Source organism: Biomphalaria glabrata, chromosome 8 (genome assembly GCF_947242115.1).
Source record: "Biomphalaria glabrata chromosome 8, xgBioGlab47.1, whole genome shotgun sequence".
Lineage (NCBI taxonomy): Eukaryota > Metazoa > Mollusca > Gastropoda > Planorbidae > Biomphalaria > Biomphalaria glabrata.
In genome coordinates this window covers 37,864,493-37,892,003 of record NC_074718.1, presented here as the reverse complement: position 1 = coordinate 37,892,003, position 27,511 = coordinate 37,864,493, and the positions used below count along the sequence as shown (strand labels likewise).

Here is a 27,511-nt window from a genome sequence, read left to right as displayed (position 1 = left end):
AAATGATTTATGAAAAAAGGTTAATGATAAAACAAATACTAGTACATATAGATCTAATATAATATGGTTCAATCCAATATTTAATTAGTATTTTTAAGAAACAATATTGACCTTATCAAAGTTCCACTTCAAGACAAAGATTCATGACAATCCAAATATCTTCTAGCCAAAACACTGTTCACCGACGATCAATAATCAGAGTTTAGAGTAGAACCAAAGCTCACAAATTCACAATGAACCAACAAGTCTGGATATAGCAGCCCGCAATCTGGATTCTGGAACCTCAGACTCGTAAATCAAACTTGAAACATCAGACAGAAAACCTGAGATGAAAACTTCAGTCCTGTAGCCTAAAACCCTCTAGAAAGAATAAAGAACAGATGCTTCTAATCTCCTAATCTAATTACAAAATAAGAATCCGATCGAATCCATATAAAAGTAGCTTTACAATGTGAAATAAAACTCACCCTAATGGGTCAAGATAATTCTTTAAGAATATCTACCAAGGCCAAAGATAAGGCTATCTATTATCGAAGACACAAGGAGAAAATCAAGAGCTAAACAGAATAGAGCCTATTTCAGTCTAGCAACATGGCGTAAATGCAGCAAACGATCTAAGACGAAAGCTTTACGTCATAAAAAATTATGACGAAGCGACAAGGGGAGATCACCTACTACACAAGAAAGAAAAAAAATACTGAAAATTACGTCATCAATATAGATCAAAGCGGTGCTATTAAATAGAGAACATCTATACCAGTGGCGTCACTAGGGTGGGTGTCACCCGGTGCGGTCAGCTCAAGGTGTCACTCCCTACACCCCCCCCCTTTTAAAAATTCATTTTTTGCGCTTGTTTGTTGCGCTGTAAAACAAATAGTTCATAATTACTTACGTTATTTTATTGTTGAACAAAGATAAAATGAGTGTGAATACAATTTTAAAAATTCAGTTGTTTATTACAATTTATCTACAGTTTAACAGTTTAACTTTGCAACAATGCAACCATAAGTAAATTACACTGTTTGAAAACGTATCATTAACGTCATCAACTATAATTTTATCGCAATATTGCATTTAATAAAATTCACCATCGACAAATTGTTGTTTGTTCTTTCGACTCATAAAGTTCTTAAATTTAAGTTAAAAAATCCTAGTTCACATCACACCATGGATAAGCAGATGGTAAAAACGGTTGAAAGCTTTGTTAAATGATTTAGAGATATTATTCAATGTCTTAGTAGCGTATGAATCATGCACTGTCAACTTTTATTTTCTTCAAGATAACTTTTGTTGCCTTAGGATCCCTTCTCAGTCATAGTATTTCTGTTTGAATTTCGCCTTTTAAAAAATCACCATAGTATGTTGAAATTAACATCTATAAAACTTTGTTGGTTTTTGAACTAAAGAATTTTTTGGTTGGATTGCTCCAAATTTATCAACTACATCAATGATTGCTTCCAGAGTTGAAGCTCAGAGTTAAAAAAGATCAATGCACATAAGAATGAAACTCTTTTTCTCTTCTTAAATAGTGAGTCCGGCATCTTGTAATCGCACGCCTGACACTTTCTTCATGTTTTTAATTATTTTTTTTCGGAATCACAGTGGTATTTTTTAGAAAAGTTTTTTTAAATAACAATTGGCACTAACGTTTTATGCTTTTGTTAAAAAAGGTCACCACATTGTCAATAGTTTAAAAATAGGCATAAAAATAAAAATAAAGTAAATATAGGTAAAATAAAAGATCTTAGCTGCGCCTCTAGTGGCAATAATTTCAGAACGAAAAAAAAAAGCATTTCAATCGTATCAAAAAATGCTAGGCAAAAAGCTTATTTCTGAACAAGAATGTTGGTCACATAGATTGAGTAGATGTTATACACGTCTATTACAAAGCTTATCTGTTGGTTACATTTCCTGTACTCATCCATGGTTCCAGACATTGAAGATGCATTTTCATATCTTTGAGCTCCTCATATAAATGTAAGCTCAACATTTTCTAGACATTATAAGATCTCATCAACCTTTTTTTTCTGGTCTTCCTTAAAATCGTAAAACTTCTGCATTTGATCAGTGTGTGCTACTTAAGGTGTGCTTTATTAGGTGTGCTATGTTAGGTGTGCTACGTTAAGTGTGCTAATTCCGGAGTTTAAATTGTCAAACATAATACAAAGGTGCTTAAAGTCATTTAGACATATCTTTTACATCGTTTGCTAAAACATTTATAAACTTTTTAACATAACAAATGTACTTTCAGCTATGGGTTTATCTACATAACATTTCCATCATCTCGTGGACATTCTTAATTCAATAAAGATTTATTGTTAATAGGCCTATAGTCACAAAATATCAAATATTCCTCTTTTATAGAAACAGTCGTACAATATATGCTCCCATTGTTTTTTCTACTATACATTAATCATATCAACGACTTCCATGTCAATAGTATTTGTAGCCGGATGCCCTTGTTTTCCAAATTTCCAATCCAGATGAATTCTTCATAGGTCTTTTAATATTTCAATATTGGACTTAATTTCAACAAAACATTAAATAAAGTTACAAAGTTCTATTTCATTTCAATACAATTAGTTGAAAATATTCGACAACAAAAGAATACAGCTTTTGCTATTAAGTGACTAAATCGTCCCCATTAGGAAGCACCAGAACCATTTTTTACACTAGCCAAGAATAAAAAAATCCCCTGCAATATTCGACTGACACATTGTAACATTTCTGTAATCTTGGCTAAAACTTCTTTTACAGAAAAATGAGATAAAATCATTATTTTCTGTAATCTCAACGGCCACTTATTTAATTTCCAATTCTAAAAAATTTACATTAATCATGTGAGATTTCAATAATATTTTAAGCCTAAAGAATGTTGACAACTGTTAAACAGTGACTATTGGTTGGCATCTTGATATAACGGTGCTAGCAACTAATTCAATAGAGTCGGTTGAAACATTATTTTGAATCAAAGGATTGTTCCTATATATACATGCAGCTGGTATACTGCTGAAAGTAAGGCTTCACGTTTTCTTTGCTATATAAAGTACGATATAGAATTGTAAACCTTTTGATAAAAATTCATTAAAAAAATATAATTAGTCTAAATTAAAAAAAAATTAGATCTATTGATTGATTGTGAATAACATGTTCCAATATTTAGCCACTGTCGTTTATTTTTTTTTAAATTGTCGGTTATTCATGAAGTGCATTTGTTTAACTTGGGTGTCACCACTCTAACGGGTGTCACCCGGTGCGGACCGCACCCCCCGCATCCCCCTAGTGACGCCACTGATCTATACTATAAAATAGAATGTAAGGAGTATGCATGAATGTATGTCCCGCATAGAAAACAAAACCGTTTCTTGATAAAACTTGTCAGAAATGTTCCTTGGGTGCCAACTGGAACCGTAACGTATGTATAGCAGCACTAAAACAAACTTAAGACCCTAAAATAAAAAGTAGCCTAACTCTATGAAAATATGTCTTATAAAACTAGGCCATGTTTACCATGTTTACACGAGAAAAGATCGAAAGGATCTAGATCAAAAGATCTAATTTTAAGAACTACACTTTGCACAGATATTTTTTTTTTTTACTTTGACACCTGAAAATTAAAATATATAGTCTACTGATTTAATTATTTAATAAAACGAAGCTTCAAATTTGCCTTTCAAAAGCATTTTCACATAAATTAGTTTCATATATCTGCAAATTTAGAAGTCCTGAAGTACTTTATAATCCTATTCATCTATAGAAGCCGACATCTAAGTCTATAGACTATATACAGTCTAGATCTAGCTCTATTTTTATATCTAATTCAAAGAATAAAGATCTACTTTATACTTTAACACATTAACATACAAACAGATTCCATTCATTTAATATTTCAATCAAATTAACCCTCAAATTTTGTGTTTCTAAAGCATTTTTCAAACACTAGTTCGCTATAGCTTCCATGTTGACACACCGCTATGTAAACACACTATGATTGAACAGGCTACATGAGGCGAGCGCGCTTCTCTGCGGAAACGACCATTAGCGAAGTGGTTAGGCTAAACGAGTAGGAAAACAAAACTCCCGTGGGGGTGTCCACGGCTTGGCGAGAGCTAACCCATTGCACGGAGCGGAGTTGAAAGAGAGCCCTCACGGTCCTGTCGATAATCCATGCGCCGTTCCTCAAGGGACCGTTAAATTAATAACGAGTCCACCACTGTTAGCTTGGTACAATATAGGAAAATGGCGAATGCTGCCGGTGCACATGGCCATGTCTAGCCCATGCGTCCGGGGTACCAAAGGCATCTTTGCTTTGGAAAAGTTAGAATTCAAACTAAAATGTTCAGTATAAGATTGAGATGAGTTTTAAACCCAAATAATACTTTCCTAGTCGCCTTTTTCCAACCTTTACTCAATCTGATATTTTTTCTAATTTAATTTGGGACTAAAACTCACAATTTATGCTTGAATTTTATTGAATATTATTTATCGAATATATATTTTTTTTCGGCGGCGATCTTCAAAGCCTTTGTCTAAATATGTAGGGTATCTGATCATTTCAAGGAACAAATCTTTTTCTTTTTTTTTTTTTTTTTGCAATGTAATAAGGGCCTATAAATTTATATTAGAATACTCAAAAGGTCCTTTTTTTAACAGGATGAATAATGGGCTTTAGGTAAGGAGAATGCGTTTCTTCAGTGAAGAATGCAAGAAAACGCTTTTAGCGTCGGGGCTTCGCCCCAAACCTTACTGATGAATAGTGAGCTGTAGATGTCAGGAGAAGGCGTTTCAGCAGTGAAGAGTGCCAGAAAACGCTTTTGGCTTCGGGGCTACGCCCCAAACTCCATTGATTAATAATGAGCTGTAGATATCAGGAGAAGACATTTCTGCAGTGAAGAATGCAAGAAAACGCTTTTGGCGTCGGGGCTTTGCCCCAAACCCCACTCCGAAAGCTTACAGCGCTCCCCCAAACCCCCAAGCTTCCAAGAGAAAGACCTCAACATTACTGTTTTTTTTTTTGTTGTTATTTTTTTTTTCGCCGATGGTTTAGAAATACTGATTTTTTAAATTCTCATTCATAAAGCGTTTTCTTGCACTCTTCACTGCAGAAACGCCTTCTACTGCCATCTACAGCTCACTATTCATATATGCTGTAAGCACGTTTATGAATAGGGTTATGGTTTACTGCGCGATTGGGTTAGGGTTTGTAAAAAATCACCCCCCCCCCAACCACTTCAAAGTTCTGGATCCGCCCATGTATAGTAAGTAATACATATATTTAATTTTGTTTTATAAATTTGTTCTCACGAAAATATGTATTCAGTTAACGTTGACTTTATGTGACAAAATAAATATCTTATACAATGTCAACAATAGCAAGTTTCGCGCCAAGCATAAACACACACACACACACACACACTTTTAACGTGGTGCTTCAAAACGGAAGACAGTTTAATCTTCTACTATTAGGTATGTCGGATTTTAAAAAAAAAAAACGTCAATAGTGCGAATAAAGAATCGCTTTTGGTAAATTTAACAGCTGAGATGTTGACCTTGAAAGGTGCTTAGTTGTCCTTGACTTACGGAAAATGATAAATGGTAAAATGTTCTCTTTTTGTCCTCCACTCCAAGACGGAAAATGTATGAATGTCAGTTGGGTCTCTTGCATTTCTAGATATTCTAGCAGTACACATCGGCCACCCCCGTTAATTTGTTCCCAGACTTTATATTTTTTAGGATAGTAGGAACACCCATGTCTTTGTTTTTTAACGGACCACATTTTAACGATCAACGTAACATACCTTTCTCTCTCTCTCTCTCTCTCTCTGTCTCTCTCTCTGTCTCTCTCTGTGTCTCTTTCTCTCTCTGTCTCTCTCTGTCTCTCTCTTTCTCTGTCTCTCTCTCTGTCTCTCTGTCTCTCTGTCTCTCTGTCTCTCTCTGTCTCTCTCTCTGTCTCTTTCTCTGTCTCTCTCTCTGTCTTTCTCTCTGTCTCTCTCTGTCTCTCTCTCTGTCTCTCTCTCTGTCTCTCTCGCTGTCTCTCTGTCTCTCTCTGTCTCTCTCTCTGTCTCTCTCTGTCTCTCTCTCTGACATTCTCTGTGTCTCTCTGTCTGTCTCTCTCTCCCTCTGTCTCTCTCTCCCTCTCGCTCTCTCTGTCTCTCTCTCTCTCTGTCTCTCTCTCTGTCTCTCTCTGTGTCTCTGTCTCTCTCTGTGATCTCTCTCTGTGTCTCTCTCTGTGTCTATCTCTGTCTCTATCTCTCTGTCTCTCTTTCTTCTTCTTCTTCTTCTAGCCAGCTTTATTGCTGCTGAGCTGTGAGCTCTTTTGCAGACTGTGCCAAGGAAAAAGAGTGTGCTGTTTTCTTCAGTTGTTCAGCACTGCCGTACAGGGTGTTGGTTATGTAGGGCTGTAGTGGAAGAAGGGTCTGCCTAAGGTGGATTAGGGAGGGGCATTCAAAGAGGATATGGTTTACGGTGTCAAAGGGGTGGGCGCAATGTCTGCAAAGGGGTAGTTGTGTGGAGTTTATTTTGTTCAGGTGGTAATTTAACAGTGGTGTGTGTCCTGTTCTTAGTTGGAAGATTGTAGATTGTTCTTTGCGGGGGAGGAAGTTAATACTGTCCAGTTTGTTAGGCGTAGTCATTTCTCTGTACATGGCTCTGCCTGTGTTTCCTGATGCCCATTGGTTGAGCCACTCCTCTTTGTGATTGTTGACTTACATTACCTTAGGGTGAGGTAGTTAACAGGTCTATCTGGTTGTTCCATAGATGTACCTGCCTTTGATAGCTTATCTGCCTTTTCATTTCCCATGATGCCAATGTGTCCAGGGATCCACTGTAGTGTAATATTGATATTTAATTTTGATATCATCTGGTGGATTATCACAATGAGTGTTGTCAACTCTCTTGGACTGTTTGAGGTGCTGCTGTTAAGCTGTCTCTTTAGAATCCCCATTTTGTTGTTGTTCCGGTACATCGTATTTTTTTTTCGTAATAGCACTTTTACCAGATAATTATAATAGCATTTTTACCGGTTAATCTAGTAGCACTTTTACCAGTTAATTCTAGTAGCACTTCTACCAGTTAACTCTAGTATTACTTTAACCAGTTAGTTCTAGTAGCACTTTTACCAGTTAATTCTAGTAGCACCTATACTAGTTAGTTCTAGTAGCACTTTTACCAGTTATTTCTAGTAGCACTTTTACCAGTTAGTTTTAGTAGCACTTTTACCAGTTAACTCTAGTATTACTTTTACCAGTTAGTTCTAGTAGCACTTTTACCAGTTAATTCTAGTAGCACCTTTACTAGTTAGTTCTAGTAGCACCTTTACCAGTTAATTCTAGTAGCACTTTTACCAGTTAGTTTTAGTAGCACTTTTACCAGTTAACTCTAGTATTACTTTTACCAGTTAATTCTAGTAGCACTTTTACCAGTTAATTCTAGTAGCACCTTTACCAGTTAGTTTTAGTAGCACTTTTACCAGTTAATTCTAGTAGCACCTTTACCAGTTAGTTTTAGTAGCACTTTTACCAGTTATTTCTAGTAGCACCTTTACCAGTTAGTTCTAGTAGCACTTTTACCAGTTAATTCTAGTAGCACCTTTACCAGTTGGTTATAGTAGCACCTTTACCCGTTAATTCTAGTAGCACTTTTACCAGTTAGTTCTAGTAGCACTTTGACCAGTTAATTCTAGTAGCACCTTTACCAGTTAGTTCTATTAGCACTTTTACCAGTTAATTCTAGTAGCATCTTTACCCGTTAATTCTAGTAGCACTTTTACCAGTTAATTCTAGTAGCACCTTTACCAGTTAGTTCTATTAGCACTTTTACCAGTTAATTCTAGTAGCACCTTTACCAGTTAATTCTAGTAGCCCCTTTACCAGTTAATTCTAGTAGCACCTTTACCAGTTAATTCTGGTAGCACTTTTACTTATCCGCTTCCCCCCTCCCAAGGCTAAAAGCAAAAAGTCATTCGTCCACTCTATGACTTTTCTTCAACTTTTCAATTCAATCTATATTTATATTTTGAGCGTGACCCCCCCTCCCATCTTTTTTTTTTTTGCTACTGTTATTTTTATTCCAAACCTATAATCTAAATTATTTCTAAATAAACTGTACTAGATACATAATACATTTCATCATACCATCAGTTTCCGGCTTAAAGAATAAATGCATTTTCGGAAGGCTCCAATTGAATACAACATTCCCGATCCTCTTTCTACATTTATTTTTGGCATTTTGTTTTCTAAATAAAACGAAATATCGATTTGGTTTTATTTACTGTAATCGTTTATCTAACCCCTGTTAAATTTATCAAATAATATAAGATTTATCTTTTTAATGCTATTAGAATTAGCTGTTTTGTCTTTTTTAAAGCCTTACAAAGTACCATTGGCCGTCACTCTCTCTCTCTCCCTTATTTTTTTTTTAATTATAATTGGAATATTGTAAAGTGTAGTAGAACTATACTGAGTATACATTCGCTTAACCAGGATTCTTTCGGGGGGGGGGGGGAGGGGGGTAATGGGGCGGGGTAAAAAATGGTCCATAATTGTTTTTTAATGTGACATTCCTTTGTTATTAAGTGAAAAACAATCGCTCTATAAGTTGTAGAAAGGGGTGTTGTCTTTTATTTTAAAACAAAGTATTTTTTATGTTTTCTTGGTTTGCTTTATCTATTGACCTTTTGGGGAAATACGGAAAATAAAGCTTAAAGGTTGGACAGAAAGTTTTCGGTTTCTCATAAATCGTGGTCGTCATGTTGTGAATCTGTCGAATCCGGTTCTTAGTAAGAGTCCAGGAGGTAAAAGAATCCTGTGTACTAAATTGTATACAATTTCGTATATATATATATATATATATATATATATATATATATATATATATATATATATATATATATATATATATGGCTCCTTTTGTCTCGAAAGGCAATGAATGCGACCAGATGGGTCACTGGTTTTGATTTTGTCTTGAGACGGGGCAGAATCTGGTATGGCTAATCAAACCAATTCGAGAGCGGCAGACTTTGTCACAATTCATGCATGTATGCATCTGATTCAGGGCAGCTTCCTTTTTTTCCTTCTTGATTAAGGCCGCTTCATTTCTTTTTCTCTCACAGAGGGTTGTCCCAGCACGCACAGTCTGTCTCCATGCACTCCGATCTTTGGCTATTTCATCCCACATATTTTCATTGATGCATGTGGCTCTCATGTCTCTCTTGCAGACATCTCTATAATAATAATAATAATAATAATATAATAATAATAATCTTTATTGTCCATATGGAAATTTGTCTTACAATGTGTGCATTACACCAAACAAAAAACATTATAATGTTAGTCTTGGGCGGCCCTTGGGTCTGGCTCCCTCCACAAGCTCAGCATATAAGATATCTTTCGGGATTCTACCATCTGGCATGCGGGTGACATGCGGGTGACATGCAGGTGACATGCGGGTGACATGTCCGAGCCAGCGTAGTCTTCCTTGTAACAGGAGAGCATCCATGCTGTTCATATTGGCCAATCTCAAAACTTCCTGGTTGGAGACATGGTCCCTCCAAGAGATGCGCATTATGCGTCTCAGGCAGCGCAAGTGGAAACTATTCAATCTGCGCTCTTGGTACATGTATGTTGACCAGCTTTCATTGCCATAAAGAAGAGTACTCACAACACAGGCGTTGTAGACTAGGATTTGGGTCGCTGTGGTCAATTTAGCATTTTCCCAGACGTGCTTGTAGAGTTTTGCCAATGCTGTGGTAACCTTTCCTATATTTTTGTAGATTCGATGACTAGATCTAGGTTACTGGCAATAGTTGATCCCAAGTAAGTAAATTCCTGCACCACTGTAAGGGTGTGGTTCCCAATATGTATCACAGGTATTTCTGTGACTTCTTGTGCCAGGATTTCGGTCTTGGAGAGACTTATAGTAAGGCTAAACTTTTGACAGGCAGCTGCTAAGGCGTTCACTAGCTTCTGTAGACCTCCTTGTGAGTGAGATACGAGTGCCGCATCATCGGTGAACACCAGCTCCCTTATTGAGATAAGGCGTCTTTTCGTTTTGGCTTTAAGACGTGCCAGGTTAAAGAGCCTTCCATCGGATCTACTATGAATATATATTCCGTCTTCCATGGATTTAAAAGCACTGGTTAGTACGACTGAGAAAAAGTTGCCAAATAGTATTGGAGCCAGTACACATCCTTGTTTTACACCGAATCCGTACGACAGATCTAATGATCAAACAGTGAGTCAGTCAAAGATATTTTGCGATCCATGCGACGGTTGGGTGGCGAAGTTTCAAGAAACATCAAAAGTAAATATTACTCTGACCAGTCACGCCGGGTGATCAATCTAAATGTTTGTGTGGCATTACATCTGCTTCTGGAAGGCCAGCGGGTCCCTATATAAAGGTGCCACAGACAAGACAGTTCACTACATTTATTGGCTTGGTTCAGTTCGGTGAGGCTCTGTATGGCGCATTGCGATGTTTCGGTGCGAAGTAGAGTCAAGACTTTTCTCTATTACCAGATGACGTTTTGATCTTGATTTTTTATTAAGTCCTACACAACTAGCTCAGTGTGTGAAATCACATGAATAGTGGAACCTAGTGTAAGTCTGGATCAGCCATGAATAGTGGAACCTAGTGTAAGTCTGGATCAGCCATGAATAGTGGAACCTAGTGCAAGTCCTGGATCAGCCATGAATATTGGAACCTAGTGCAAGACATGGATCAGCCATGAATAGTGGAACCTAGTGTAAGTCTGGATCAGCCATGAATAGTGGAACCTAGTGTAAGTCTGGATCAGCCATGTATAGTGGAACCTAGTGCAAGTCTGGATCAGCCATGTATAGTGGAACCTAGTGCAAGACATGGAAGAAGCGTAGATGCCATTGCAAGAGTTAATACGTTGGTACGGTTGTTAACAGTGAAACATTTGTACAGTCATTGTTACGTGTTGCCAATCGTACAGTATTGACTGTGATTTATTGGGCATTAAAGAATTACTTGACATTGGAGCCCCGAGTTCTTTAAGTTGGTAATGTCGTTTGGTGCAGTTGCCAGAGAGCCTGGATAGTGAGAATCGTTACATTGAAGCCGTGTTTAATATGATACATTAACTAGTGATTATACGATCGTCCCAACATTGCGTCGTCCCAACGGAATGTTTTATCAGCTTTTAATAAATATCTCATAAAGTATTTCTTTCTTAGTAGTCATATTAAATTACTTTTATCTTTTTAGGCATGTCTTGCAAAACACGAGGAACAAAGTCTAACTATTGAATGCAATATTTGCATTGAAAATATCAAAGCTACCAATAAGCCATTCGGAATCCAGGAGAATTGCAATCATAGCTTTTGCTATAGTTGTATAAAGCGTTGGCAAGAAAGAGATGAAATGGTAAATAATAGGTATGTCTGCAAATATTTAAATATGTAAATATATAATATACAAATGTTGTTATAATTATATTATCTGTGGTTGTGATTTGATACAAAAAGAATGTTCACAATTCGGCCCAAATTTTCAATATGTTTGTTCAATGCGCCGCTCCTGTCAAAACGTCTTTCAATTATTTCGATAAAGAGCTGAAAAGTCGAAGAATACTCAGCTGTATGATGGACATGGGCGTATCTAGCGTATTTTTTACGTTTTTAGCGGCCCCCGAAAGGGGAAAAGACGCTATTAGTTTTGTGCGAAATGTCTATCCGTCTGTCCGTTTGACCGTCTGTCCGTACGTCCCGTTTAGATCTTGTAAACTAGAAAAGATAATGAAAATCCGACATCACAATATTTTAGACCATTCAAAGTTCTGATGCAACGGCTACTTTTTTTTTTCTGAAAGTTAAAAATCTAATTTTTAAAATCAGTTATGCAAGCAGTTTTTTAAAGAGAAAAAGCTAATCAGTATGCATTATAAGTTAGACCTAATTTAAAACGAAAAGTAATCTTGTAAACTTCATTTTCCTGAACTTTATTTTACAAGACCAAACCGAATTTTTTTTTTTTTTTTTTTTTTTTTTTTTTTTTTTTTTTTTTGAGGATTCGAAAAAAAGATTATGCTTTTTCAAAACAATTAGATCAATTATAAGACATCAGTTAGGCCAGGGGAGGCGCGGTGGCTGAGCGGTAAAGCGCTTGGCTTCCAAACCAGGGGTCACGGGTTCGAATCCTGGTGAAGACTGGGATTTTCAACTTTGAGCGCCTCTGAGTCCACTCAGCTCTAATGGGTACCTGACATTAGTTGGGGAAAAGTAAAGGCGGTTGGTCGTTGTGCTGGCTACATGACACCCTCGTTAACCGTTAACCGTAGTCCACAAAAACAGACGAACTTTACATCATCTGCCCTATAGGGGAACTAATTAGGCCAGGTTCACATCTAAATTTACATTCACTTTCACCTATCCTTTGATATGTGGGACCATTGGGGCACTACACAAGATCTCTTAACATTCTTTCTCCATTCTATCTCTCATTTGTCTTTGATATAATTTCATTCGGATGTTCTTTCTGAAAATATTGAAGACTGTTGGCGGTTGGTCGTTGTGCTGGCTACATGACACCCTAGTTAACCGTAGGCCACAAAAACAGATGAACTTTACATAATCTGCCCTATAGACCACAAGGTCTGAAAGGGGAACTAGTTAGGCCAGGTTCACATCTAACTTTACATTCACTTTCACCTATCCTTTGATCTGCTGGACTTCTCCATTCTTTCTCCATTCTTATCTCTCATTTGTGTTTGATATAATTTCATTCGGATGTTCTTTCTGAAAATATTGAAGACTGACTGGGTGGACCACTTCGGGGGCCGATTTTGAGTTTGTGTTTCCACACAAACTGTCTTTCGTAACCTTGTTTATTTTTATATTTCTCCACCCTCCCCCCGGGCCATATATATATATATATATATATATATATATATTGTGTGTGTGTGTGTGATGTTTGTGTGTGTGTGTGAAATCTTTATTACCATCTGACCCTAAAATCCTCAAAATCATTATGTTAAGTTTGATACTGTATCGATATGTATGCATACAGTAAATATAGCCTTACTAGTCGACCGGCGGCGTAGCATACGCCGCTATTTTGCAGGGCCAACCTTAGGCCACTGTAACCTGTGCGTCCGCAGTAGGACCAGCACTTTTATAGGACCCGCGCTAATATTAGGTGTAAACATTATTAAATTAAACCATTTTATAACTTATAAAAGATTTCCTGCGGCTTCCTGTTGATTTAAATCTCCTGAAATTGCAAAATATACGAAAAAGTCCTGGAAATATCAGGAAATTATTAAAATCTTTTGAAAACTCATTCTGAAATATATAGACGCAAATTGTCATTTTGCGGTGTCATTAAATTTGGAAAATGCCACTCCTACGCGCGTCAGAAAAAGATCAAAAAACGGCATTATGCAATACCCGCTATTGTGGAATCTAGTGAAAGAAGCTTCTCGCACCTCAAACTAATGAAGAATTACTTGAGATCAACAATTCTCGTAGATAGATTGAAACATTTGGTAATTTTTGCTATTGAGCGTTATCTATGTAGGAAGCAGAATTATTATGATATACTGTATGGCTTCGCTATACGCAAGGCTCGTAAAGTAATTTTGTACGCAGTAAAGAATGAATAAAATGCATAGACGAATTTATTTTCTAATACAAACTCTTAAATTTCCCTTATTATCCGCTTCCTTACCCAAATTTGGCCCCGCGAAATCTGTTTCGCATAGGGTCCCACAATGGTTAAGTCCGGCCCTGCTATTTACATATAGAAGATTATTTAGATTATTTCCTAGTCCAAACCTCCCGCAGGACAAAGGGGGGTGGGAGCGGGCAGGGTTTGATACATTTAAACGACAGTCATGCGCGCAGCCAGTCATCTGTAGTGTAAATACTACTCTTGTTTTCTCGTGGACAGAAATACTTCTTACTACTCGACAAACTCTTGAGGGAAGAAGAGAATAATATATATAGGTAAGAAATATAAGCTTTATGTTCCCTTTTCATCGTGAGGTATGTAGGCCCTAAATGGAAGAGGGAGCCTACTAATAGCAAAGTCAACGGATGAAGGCCATTAAATTATTTGTGTTAGACTAAAATATTATTACACAGTAGAGTCTGGGAAAGATTTTTTTACACGACGCTCACAGGGCCTTGCTAGTTGTAATGCTAGTTACTTGTAATATTAATAAGTACAAATTGTATTGATAAAATAAATATGTAAGCTAATATTAGTTTTGTAAAGATTTTTTTAAATTAGTATTTTTGTTTCGCATTGTAAAATCGTATATGTTTGCTTTCACTATTTAACCAAACTGTATATATTGTGGAACAATCATAGACATAAATGATTTTAGACTGGCCGATAAAAGAGATTTATGAAACGAAAATTCGTGACTTGCAATTTTGTGTACTTTATTATACAGCATTTTTTAGCAGTGTAGTTTTGTTTAATCTCTAAGACTGAAGATCATGCAATTTATCAGAATTCGGAAATCCGACAACAATAGATATACATGTTTTCAAGATACATGAAGTTAATTCCTTTTTCCGTTCTATATTCATTCATGTCTATGGGAACAATATATCCCAGAAATGTTGTAAATAATTGAACTTAATATGATAGTCCATTTAGATAAAGTTTGTTTTTTAAGCTAAATATTATTTTTTTTTTGTAAATACAAAGTAAATTGAAAAGGATTTATACTATACAAATACCGCCTGAGTTCATAAAAAGTATTAATAAGGATTTATTATAACTTTCATTTAAATAATAGAATGTTTCTTTTGCACAAAAATTGAGTTTTCGAAACAATGAAGTAAAAAAAAACGGATTACTATTCCCATTTTTCAATTTTAGTAAGATTTATTAAACAAGATTGTTCAGGAGCCAATTGTTTCTTTATTACTTAAAAACTATTACCAATGGAGGGAAAAAAATGTGTACGCCGATTTGCTATTAATTTGTTTAAAATGTGTATTAAATATTATTGTTTTTTCCATTTCCCTTTTTTTTACTCAGGGCCTGTCCGGTCTGTCGAACTCCGTCAGGTTACATATTGAACTTCCCGCTGTGGATCACATGTCCACGATCAAAAAAAAATTTGTTTGATTGTAAGAAAAGATGTTTCTTGAGGTAATTCATAATCTAGTTTTATCTTATCTTTCAGTACTTAGCTACAGTAAATTTAATAAAGTAGAGGTGCTTCTTCACATTGTTAACAAAAAATTGTATACAATATTTGATCACAAATGACACATAGCTATTGTTATCCATCTTTTAGGCATATATTTCGTTGGAAATTTCTTAACAAAGTTTAATTTTGTCTTTCATTGTTTCGTATTCAGTTCCAGTGTTTGGTTTAAAACATAACTTACTTTAAACGTTATACGCCAAAACATTTTTTTCAGACAATTAATCCAAGGTTTTTCAAAAGACTAATTTAGATACATGCTACATGCTAGTCGCTCCAGCATAAAAATGGGAACAAGGAAGAAGAAGAAGAGCAAGATCGTGACCTCCGTGTCGAAGGCGCCGGCAAGATGCATGCTGCTTTGTTATTGTTTTTTACCTGCAAATTGTACACATTCGGTTCTATATAACACAAAATAAACATTAAAGTATAGAGGTACTTTAGTTTGGCCTCTTCGTATTTAGAATTCTCTTTTGTTGTTTTTATTGTTTTGAATGCACCTTAGGATTTAAAAAAAAAATATTATTGCATATATATTGCTTAAAATATATGTATGAAGCTGATTTGACTTCTACAGTCTAGAGGACAAAATAGTTCAACCAATGTTTAATTATATTACACATTACAAACAAAATGTGTTATCAGCTTTAAATAACATCGGTTTATTTCTTAAAAGTAGTCATTGCCTGTAGAAGTCAAATAATAAAATAATAGAATCATAATAAAGTTTAAGTAGGTATATTTTGGTGATTCTTAATGATTTAATGGGTCATCCATCTTTGTTATTGTTTTAAATGTAATCTTATATCTTGGGTTTTCTCTCAGATTTTGTTTTTTTTTTTTGTTTTGTTTTCGCTAAATAATATGCTAAATCTAGATCTATCATCTTGACTTTTTTTTTTAGACCTAAAGCCAGGGCCGGATTTAAGGGAGGGCTTCAAAATAAAATAGAAAAAATATATCCGAATTTCGACGGGCCAGAAACGTTTACATTTTTCTAACATTTTTTTTGCATTTTTACGGCAGGGAAAAATGTTGCAATTAAGAAGTGGTAGGCCTACTTGTAGCATACTTGGAATAAGTAAATAAAGCCTTGGATTTACAATAAGGGTTTTACCCTCCGTTGACAGAAATATAAATACATTTTAAAACTAAATGATTGTTTATAAATGTTTTTTTTTAAGGAATTGAGATTAAATTTACAATTACTTTCTTTCTTCTAACATATAGCATGCTTTTATATCTAAGTATTTTCATTCAAAAGTGGATCTTTATTCAAGCTTTCGAAAAATTGTAGGGGCCTCCACAAAAAATCTTGCCCCGGGGTCTCCACATACTTTAATCCGGCCCTGCCTAAAGCATATATAGACTTTAGATCTAACTAGTAACACATTCATATGTTGATAGATATGGTGGGAAGCGTCGTAGAGAGGCTAAGTACGCTTGAACTTGGCTTGTCTACCTATGAAGGGGGCTGCAGGTTAGACACTCGACTCGATCACAGTTGTGTTTACTGAGCGCCCACAGGCAGCACGGAAAACAAAAACCGTCTCCCAGATTGGGCCCTAGCGTTCTGTGCATGTGTAAGCGTGCATGTAGCGCATTATAAAACGTATATATATTTTCTCTTTTATATCTGATATTAGAATGTTGGTAATAAAAGGTACTATTTAGTCATATTGTTATTCATATTATTTAGAGGTCCTCCAAATTATTTATCTAGCAGTGCCTAGCATACAAAATTTTAATTTAAAAAGCATGCATATATATACCTAGAAAACAAAGCAAAGTATTGAACTTGTTAACTTGAGAACATGAACTAATAAAAGTTTCAATTTCATTGCTCATAACAATTTTGCATTTTTTTTCTTTTTCATGTAGTTATTAAATCTTTCTGTATTCTGTCATCCATCTTTCTCTTCTCCTCCTCCCCCCCTCTCTTTATTGTTTAACCCCCCACGTCCTCTGAAATTAATGGATCTCATTTACCAATCGTAAAAAAAACAACTTTTAACCTCGTGATAATATTGATAAAACAACGAAAAAAAAAAACTATTACGTGATAGCCATAGTGGATTACGTCATTTGTATAGAAGAGATAGAGAATCACGTGGCTAAATGCTAATTGTTTACGGTTGGTGAATGAGGTCCATTCATATTACGGAAATAGTTGAGTGTGTTCAAGGCGTTCTAAACCCCCGAAGCTCAATTTTTAATTAAGATTCAAATCTGAGAACCTTGGTTTGGAGGTCGAGCCCTTTTCTCAATCAGCCTCTACTCCATTAATATTATTTAAAGGTCTAGATGTTGCTTTAAGATATATTGTATATAGCACTATTAGAAACATTCACACTATAATAAAATTAAACAAAACAAAAACGGAAGTCATATTGGAGCAGGTCTTTCCGTCCAGAAAATTGCCGGTTATTAAGAGTAACAAAAAAAAAAAAAACTAAGACAAATAAATACCACTTAAGTTATTCATGGTAAAACAGTTACATAGACTAAAAATCCAAGATATCTAGGTGTAACAATAAATGAAAAGTTTTAATAGCATCCATATATTGATGAAATTATTTTTTAAAAATCTAACAAAACATAAGTGCTCATTAACAGACATTTTTTAAAAATCATACATTAACATTAAACTAAAAATATTTTAAACCTTAGTTTAGCCAATATTGGAATGTGCATCCTCTGTTTGTGATCACTCAACTGAAGAAAACTTTAAAAACTAGAACCAACTCAAAATAACGCAGTGAGATGTATATATTCACATTTGGTTAAATCTTTTACATTTATAAAACCTTTAAATTTTTAAGACACTTCAGGACAGAAGAATAAAAATATAAAGTAGCAATAATACATAAAACATTGAACCATTATTTACAAATAGAAAAACAAAATCTTATAAAATACTTAGAGAAATACAAAGATAGAGGAACATTTCTTATTCCATATGCTAGGACAAAGTCGTGCGAGTGTTCCTTAATCCCTCGTGCAATTAGAGAATAAAATTGGTTAACTGAGTAAGCCAAGAGAACTAATGACATATAGAGATTATGGATATTTGAAATATTTCTATTACAACTAAGATACAAAGCAGAAGATGGTGACTTCTGATAGTGCCAGAAGTATAGTTGTCAGCAAGAATTATTCGAAAAGTTGTCAGGTCAAATGGAACCTGGTTTCTTTGGCATCATTGCATTATTCACCAATAGAAATCTCATTGCCGAATTGTTGTATTTCTCCAGTCCGTTTATTATTAAGTTCTATGTATTTCATAAAATCACAGGATTTGGACTAATGAGCTTTAAAATAATATGACAAAAATTATTTCCTAATAAGCAGACAATCTCCCTTGTGGCACCACACAATATTTGTTGATTGTCTTTCGTCATTCCTCTCTGTCTTTTCTGCCTTTTGCCTTGGCTAGGACCTCAGTCAATGGCAGGCCCGCCCATTTACGTTGCCTTCCCATTCCTTTCTCTCTCTTTGACCTGGCACTGTTCCCTGAAGGAAGGTAAAGGAAAACTAAACATCTAATAATACACAAATACATTTTAAATGTAAAAATGTATGAATTTGTATATTGATATATAATTTGTGTAGATTTGACAAGAATAAAACAATGAAAATAACATGTAAAGTTGATAATGTATTCAATTGTCTTATTTTTTCAAATCGTGCGCACACACCATTCCACCAACCAGTTATGTAAGGTACCCTCCACAAATTAATCAAAGCAGGAAAATAAAAGGCCCATAACCCAAGGACGTAACTGTTACACTGTGCTCGGCACGTTATTGACGACCCACACTTTACTTCCCCTTACGTTTCCAGAAACAACTAGTAGAAACAGGCTAATATATAATATTAGCCGACCAGCGGCGTAGCATACGCTGCTATTTTTCAGGGCCAGCATTAAGCCACTGCAACCTATGCGACCGCAGTGGGCCCCACACTTTTACAGGACCCGCGCTAATTCTAATTGTATAAATTCTTAAATTAAACTATTTTATAGCTTAAAACAGATTTCCGCGCGTGCCTGTCGATTTACTAGGAGCTCCTGGAAATCTCCGGAATATGCAAAATATACGAAAACGTACTTAAAATATACGGAAATATATAGACAAAAATAGTCATTTTGGGGTGTCATTAAATATGGAAAACGCCAATCTTACGCGCGATAGATAAAAACGGCATTATGCATTAGCCCTAATTGTGTAATCCGGTGAAAGAAGCTTCTCGCGCCTCAAACTAATAAAAAAGTACTTGAGGCCAACAATTCTCAAAGATAGATTGAAACATTTGGTAATTCTTGCTATTGAGCATGATCTATGTAGGAAACATAATTCTTATGATATAGTGTATGACTTTGCTACACGCAAGACTCGTAAAGTAATTCTGTACGTAGTAAAGAATGAATAAAATGCATAGACGAATTTATTTTCTAATACAAACTCTTAAATTTCACTTATTATCCGCTTCCCTACCCAAACTAAGCCCCTCGAAATTCGTTTCGCATAGGGCCCCACAATGGTTAAGTCCGGCCATGCTATTTAGTGACGGGAGAATATACATAGTAGATTACTTGTTATCTTTCCATGACTTCTTGGTCACAATGGTTAAGTCCGGTGCAGCTATTTTGTGTATGTAAAATGCTTTACATGCTTCGGATGTTCCTTCAGAGTTAAAGATAGTTTACTTTCTAGTCCAAACCTCCCGCAGGACAAAGGGGGGTGGAAGCGGGCAGGGTTTGAAACCGGGACTATCGATAAATCCATACGAAAGTCAAGCGCGCAAACCGCACGACCAGGCAGTCATCCGTAGTGAAAGGTGACTACTACTTGTCCTCCCCCCCCCCCCCTTTTTTCTTGTTTTTTCGTGAGGTAACTCTATCCGCAGAAATAAAAGAGTGATCTTTCCTTTACTTCTTCTTGTCTAAACTCTTGAGCCTTGAATATAATTATATATATATATATATACATATATATATATATATATATATATATATATATATATATATATATATATATATATATATATATATATATATATAAAGTTAGGCTTACACCTATAATATGACACATGGGCGTAGCCCGGAGGAAGGGGGTTCAAACCGTCACTTGCCTCAAACCCCATTGTCTGAAAAGGAAACTTCACTATTGCTCCAGTGCAGCCAGCTTAAGCAAACTACAGTCACCAAATTTCATAATCGTACCCATAAGCGTTTCCAAAAGTTGTTTTGTGGTTAGCCTCCCCCTCCAATACAAAAACTAAATCAAAACTATAGTTACCATTTTCTACCAGTCGCTGGACTCCATTAATTAAGTGCAGTGAATAGCAGATTTTGATTTTGAATTTTTTAGCGGTAGAGTAGCAGGCTAATTGCACTGTAGATACCTCAGAATATGTATTATTTAAAGCTTAAGATAACGAAAATTATGCTTGGATACGGGAATTCGCCCCGCACCCACCTGGGGGAGCTCACAGCGCTCCCCCATACTCCCTAGCTGTCCTTAGCGTCTTTCCACTAATTAAAAGATGAACATATTTTAGGCTGAAAAAAAAAACCGCGGGAAAGAATGAAAGGTCAGAATGTAATGAAGATTAATTACATATACACACACACGTATAAATATATTGCAGAGGGGGTTAAAAAAAACAATGCCATTTAAGGGCCTGTTTATATGGTAATGCCCGGGCGGATTTTGAAACCCAGTCAGTCCCTGAATGTAGCCAAGGAGAGTTTTGAGTTTAACACCTCCCTCTATAGTGTTCTGACATTAAATATTAAACTAAAGAAAATAAAGCCACAAATTCTACGAGCGTAGTCAAACGGGTTTTTGAATTTAAATAAAAAGCCTCCAGATGACTTTGAGTTTAAAAACTCCCAACAGATGGTTTTAACGATACAATTTTTTCCCTTCTCAATAAAAAAACCAAACTACATCACCAACGTCCGTGAGCGTATCGAAGAGTTGTTTTGAGGTTAACTTCACTCTTTCCAACTAAAAGCAAGGTTACAAAGACAGTTTGTGAGGAAACACAAACTCAAAATCGGCCCCTGAAGTGGTCCACCCAAGTGGCAGGTCAAAAAGGATTTTTCAATATTTTTAGAAAGAATGTCAGAATGGAATTCTATCAAAGACAAATGACAAAGAAGAATGGAGAAAGAAGGTTGACAGAATTTGTGTGGTGCCCCAGCGGTTTAGCAGACCAAAGAACATGTGAAAGTGAATGTGAAGATAGATGTGAACCTGGCCTAACTGATGTCTTATAATGAATTTCTAATTGATCTAATTGTTTTTTAAAGGGTCAATCTCTTATTCAAATCCTCAAGAAAAAAACATTTCCGTAAAAAAAAAAAATAGTTAAGTGTACTATTTCGATAGTAATGCGCTTCAGTTCATGAGATAATATGAAAAACTACTTATTAATTGTTGTTTTAAATTATGCCCAACTAATATGTATATTAAATAGATTTCTTCTCTTTTAAAAAAACTTATTTGTGTGTAAATATAGTAGTTAGTATGACAGAACTTACATAAGTTATTAGCAATACAAAGGTGATAAACAAAACTTTTGACAAAAAATCTAAAACCATTTGCATAAATATGTTAAAAATATGGTATTCGTTCTCGACCCCTTCTTAAGAGCCTCTAGTTTTGTTATTATTAATAGTGAATAGTTATAAAAGTGGTGTATTTTTGTGAAAAAAAAAACAGTTTGCATAATTGATTTTAAAAATTAGATTTTTCGCTTTTAGAAAAGAAAAAAAGTAGCCGTTGTATCAGAACTTTGAATGGTCTAAAATATGATGGTGTCAGATTTTCACTATTTTTTCTAGTTTACGAGATCTAAACGATACGAACAGACGGACAGACATTCAACACAAAACTATTCGGGGGCCACTAGAATGCAAAGTTACTCTTCCCTCCTCCAATAAAAAAACTACTGTAAAACTATAGTAATCAATTATTACCTCATTAATAAAGTGCCGTGAATAGCAGATTTGATTTTTGATTGACACATTTGTATTAGAAGAGTAGCAGGATAATGAACTGTATTTACTTTTCTTTTTAGTTTTAAATACCGTAAATAATACATAACAAGAGAATGAAAATTAATGACGTATATAGATAGATAGATAGATAGATAGATAGATAGATAGATAGATAGATAGATAGATAGATAGATAGATAGATAGATAGATAGATAGGTAGGTAGGTAGGTAGGTAGGTAGGTAGGTAGATAGATAGATAGATAGATAGATATATAGATAGATAGATAGATAGATAGATAGATAGATAGATAGATAGGTAGGTAGGTAGGTAGGTAGATAGATAGATAGATAGATAGATAGATAGATAGATAGATAGATAGATAGATAGATAGATAGATAGATAGATAGATAGATAGATAGATAGATAGATAGATAGATTAGGGATAGAGAAAAATCCCCCCCTCCAAAACTCTCCGCGAAAAAGAACCTGGTATCCACCAAACATGTTTATATATAAAATATTTAAATGCCTTGAGCATTGGTTGGCCTCCAATGTGTCACCTTGGGGCTATTAAGGTACCTTTTGTGCTTCTGCATATCTATTGGTCTCAGTTGTCATTAGTTCTATTATGACCCAAACACAAAATCACCCACAGCTTTGAAAACCTAAACAAATTTAAAGAAAAGTTCTAAAAACATTTTCTTTTTCACAAAACTATTTATATTTCTATTTGTTTAAATCTATGTCAGCTCAAAATAACACTATATATCGCCCAGGGAAACGAGAGCTTCGCAAGTCTTGTTTGTGGGCGGTGTGGTGGGAAGCGTATTGGCGAGTGGGGGATCGGGCACATACAGGTACATTATAGTAGTTATCTCTTCTTGAAAGTTAACCTTCCTACGATCGACCACTTATTCGAATGTCTTTATACCCTATCTTGTCTTTAGAATTAAATTTTTGCCTCCTATGTATTCAATATAAATGAATATAGTAGTCTTTCTAGTAGTGCCTCCCAACCAACTTTCCCTCTTTATAAGGTTGATAATTACCTAAATGGTCACCTAGAAGATTTTCTCGACCCCTCCCTATAAAGGTCATCGGTATTGTCAAAGCGTACTAAGAGTGTCATCGTGATTACCTATACCCACATGCCCACTAAAGAAGAATTTAACCTGTAACAAACAGTACATGGTTATAGTTGTGTGAGAGGTTTGTTAGCCAGATTTAATCTAAAGACTAGAAGTTTGACTTTTTCCCATATCTTCTCGATAGGATCGAGAACTAACTCTTAGTACTGTTCCATTTATACGCCTGAGCTAACGGCGTCTCTGGTCATAGTTGTGTCGGAGATTTTAAAAAAGATCTATTCTAGAGACCAGACGATTGACTTTTTATTTGTTTCGTATCGATGCGATAGGATCAAGAGCTACTTCTTAGTGCTGTTTAATATAGATTTTGTTACTCATTAACTTTATTATCGATTTTCTATATTACTTCTAATACGTTCTAATAAAGTTTGACTACTATGGCAGAAGGTGGACATCACACAGGCCCGTCCAGTTGTGGTTGTGTTTTTTGTTCCCAGAACCTTGTAGATCAGAGGTTAGTGTACACTTGAGACTTTAGTTTGTACTTACCTAAGGCAGAGGTAAATTATTTATTTTAAAATACTTTCTGTGCATGTTTAACGTATTGTTTATAAACACAATTGTTTTTGTTGTGGTTTTTCCATTGAAGTCTTAAGTCATATGGAGCTGACTGTTTTTTTTTAATCGATCAAATGAAATTCATATTAAATCTCTAATGACAAGTTAATATAAACAAAATGTTTTAATTTTTTATTCATTCTATTAAGTTTCAGTTTTTATAAAATATGATTAATTCACTACTACATCAATGTCTCCGTTGTTACCGTTTTTTATATGGGACATATAAGTAAGACTGTATTATTTTCTATCAATTTTTTTTTTGCCCTTTCATCTTTACATGATTTTATAAATTTTTAACAAACGATTGTTTTGTTTTTTATTTTTTAATCGCACATGTATATTTCAAAATTCCAACTCTCCTTACTCAAATGCATACTAATATGCTTTTAAGGAATAAGCGGGATTCACTCAACGAAATGAAATGAATAATAGATGCTATGTTTATAAACAGTTTTAAAACACACCGACAGCGACTTGAGCCATCAATACACAAGAAATCTTATCTTTAAATTAGTCCCACCAGTCCTTTCCCACCTAAACATTAATAAACAACACCAACACACTTCACGGTGCTGCTCCTTAATTCAGTTTTCTAATAGCACTAACGACGGCTTTTAGTATCAGACAGCTCGGACTCATATCTCTTGCAGATAGCTTAGACTGGATCTCAAGAGAGTGTCTTGTTTTTCTCCATATCTGTCTATTTTTTCGTGTTGTCGGCGCGGCAGCAGAGTTGTAACACTGCCCAACTCTTAGCTCTGTTCGTCCCGAACAGATCAAGTTACACTACAATGTAGTGGAGTTTGGTAATTGCAGGTGGTGGTCATTCGGGGGGGGGGGGGAGTCACAAACGGCAGAGAGCGTGTACCCACGAATCTATCGACAAAGTTCTATTCAGTTGTCGATTTCTCCTTCTCCAGTTGTCCAGCTTTCTCATAATACAATGCCGTGATCGTTTTCCTCCTTCATAACGGTTGTCGCAGCTGCCAGCCACTTCACACATAGAGAGGTAGTGTCAGAGCCTGTGGTTTGCGTCATGGCAGTTGATCCAACATGCAGCTTTAGCAGACCTTTTTGGTTGACGACTTGTAAAAAAAAATGTGTTAAACCGAAGGAGGCCTTGTTGTCATTCTTAGTCGTGTAAAGACGATATGCCCAATATCAACATTCTATGTGCAAATGTTTATCAACCAATGCATTAGCTTCCGTTTAAATAGATTCATCATCTTTATATTACTCTCACTTGTGTTTGTAGAAGTACAGAAGTCCGTTGGCTCCAGAACTTATTGGGTGGGTTTGTGATTGTAGAAGTACAGAAGTCCGTTTTAGATCTTGTTTGTGGGTTTTTGTTTGTAGAAGTACAGAAGTTCGGTTTCAGACCTTGTTGGTGAGTTTCTTGGTATTTGTATTCTCATGAAGAGTCGCACTAACAATTCCTTTAAAAGCTTGGAGTTCTCCTTGTAGGTTCTGGCAGATTTAAAGTAAAGAAAAAAAGTTCCCCTTTCAGAGTTTGTGGTCTATATGGCAGATGATGTAAAGGTCATCTGTTTCTTTGGCCTACAGTTAACTAGGGTTTTATTTGGATAGCACAACGACCAACCACCTTTACTTTTCCCCACATGTCAGGTATCCATTAGAGCTGGGTGGACTCAGAATCGCCAAAAGATCCCGAAATAGAAAACACCAGTCTTCACCAGGATTCGATCCCGGACCACCAGCTTGGAAGCCAAGCGCTTTACCGCTCAGCCCCCGCGCCTTCTGGCAGATATAAAGAGGTTTTTGAATGTCCACAGCAACAGGCCTGGGCGCAGACCAAAATTTGTCTTGATCTGTCAGTTGGTTGAGGTACTCATATCAGGTTCTCCTACAGCAATGGCTTTAGTAAGATTGTACGTTTTTTCTCTTATGTCTCTTTTAAATTTCGTTGACATCGTCACAGCAAATATTGTCACATTTCTTTCATTAAAATCCAATGCCATCAGTTACAGACATCTATAACACCCACAACTTTCTTTGTTGCAACTGACAGTACAGCCACTCCCCGCAGTCTTAATTTAGTAACGTTCGACATAACTTGATGTTGGACTTCTCTCTTTGATAAGGGTCGATCTGGTCTTGTAAGGTATCTATCAGGTATCGAATCATTCATCAAATCCTTTACGGAATCGTTTCGTTGTTACGTCCTGCATGACGTTTATTTGTTTGCTTTGTTCTCGCATCAGGTCCTGCATGACGTTTATTTGTTCGCTTTGTTCTCGCATCAGGTCCTGCATGAAGTTTATTTGTTCGCTTTGTTCTCGCATCAGGTCCTGCATGACGTTTATTTGTTCGCTTTGTTCTCGCATCAGGTCCTGCATGACGTTTATTTGTTTGCTTCGTCCTGTCGTCAAGTTATATATCTCGGTCACGAGCTCGCCGATATCTATAGGTCTCCGGATCCTCCCCTTCTCTAGCCAATGCCGAAGACATTGTCTCCACTTTTCTTTGGCCAGGCCAACCTACAACTCTAAAGCTCTGAGTTCCTCCTTCAACTGTACGTTGGTTAGCTCTTAAAGTATCTTCAGCGTTATCATTTTTTCCTATCGATGAGCTGCCAAATTGCAATCCAGACACCAGCTGTAGTAATTTAAGGCATGCACTTAACGAAAGAAAATGCATAATATATGTTGTGATTATTAAGAGTTACAAAACACACAGACTTTAACCTTCGATTCACAAGGAGTGCTAATCTTTAGTCCCACCAGTCCTTTCCTACCAAAACCTTTATACAGACTCTCGACACACTTCCCAATGTCGCTCCTGACCCTTATTCAGTTCTCTGGTAGCACAAAGGATGGCTCTTAGTTCGAGACAGATCAGACTCCTATCTCTTGCTGATCACTTCCGTTCATGGGATCTCAGTCGTTTCTTGTTTGTTTCCATATCTGTCCATCATTCGTGTTGAACAGTACGCTAGTTCGCATTAGCTTGATCTGAGATTGGGTGTGGGGAAAATAATGTGTAAAAACAGTTTTCCAGAAAGCCAGACAGAGTGAGTCTATATAAGCTTTGTAAAAAAAAAACAAAAAACTTTTCATTGGGTAATGTCTATTTGCACTTTGCCGGTTATATATATATATATATATATATATATATATATATATATATATATATATATATATATATATATATATATATAATATTAGAACCTTATTATGTATTATTCACAATGATTGCAAAATGAATTAAATAAGTCTATGGAATATTTAAAAGAACACATTCTACATTGTAGAATAATTATGATTATTATTTACCTCCCTATAACAGCTCAACTCCCAGTAGAAATAAACTTCTAAGAAATGTGAAACATTCAAAAACTTCCTTTGATTTGGCCTCAACTGAAAGAAAAATTAGAATGTTGGCCATATCTGATACTTCTTTTTGGGAAGACTTGAGTTATGGCCATATATCTGCTCAAACGTGGGCCTTGGAACTTACAGGTGGAACAGACTCTGATACAATCAGTGCATCGGATATAATAGACCTATTGGCTCCTGATCAAGAATCCTTAGGAAATGGTCAAGCTGTTGATCTACAGGCATTTTCTGGTCAGTCTGCTTCAATTT

General features: G+C 35.7%; 1 long non-coding RNA gene across 1 annotated transcript in view; it reads left to right on the top strand.

The window, feature by feature from the left end:
• The window catches only part of LOC106073283 (uncharacterized), a 20,257-nt gene extending 3,474 nt beyond the window's left edge, over positions 1–16,783 (top strand). The window contains exons 3-5 of the long non-coding RNA XR_008779485.1: positions 11,230–11,399; positions 15,016–15,129; positions 15,405–16,783. This is a non-coding gene — a long non-coding RNA (uncharacterized LOC106073283). The remainder of the gene's footprint in view (positions 1–11,229; positions 11,400–15,015; positions 15,130–15,404) is intronic.
• The last annotated feature ends 10,728 nt before the right edge of the window (positions 16,784–27,511 follow it).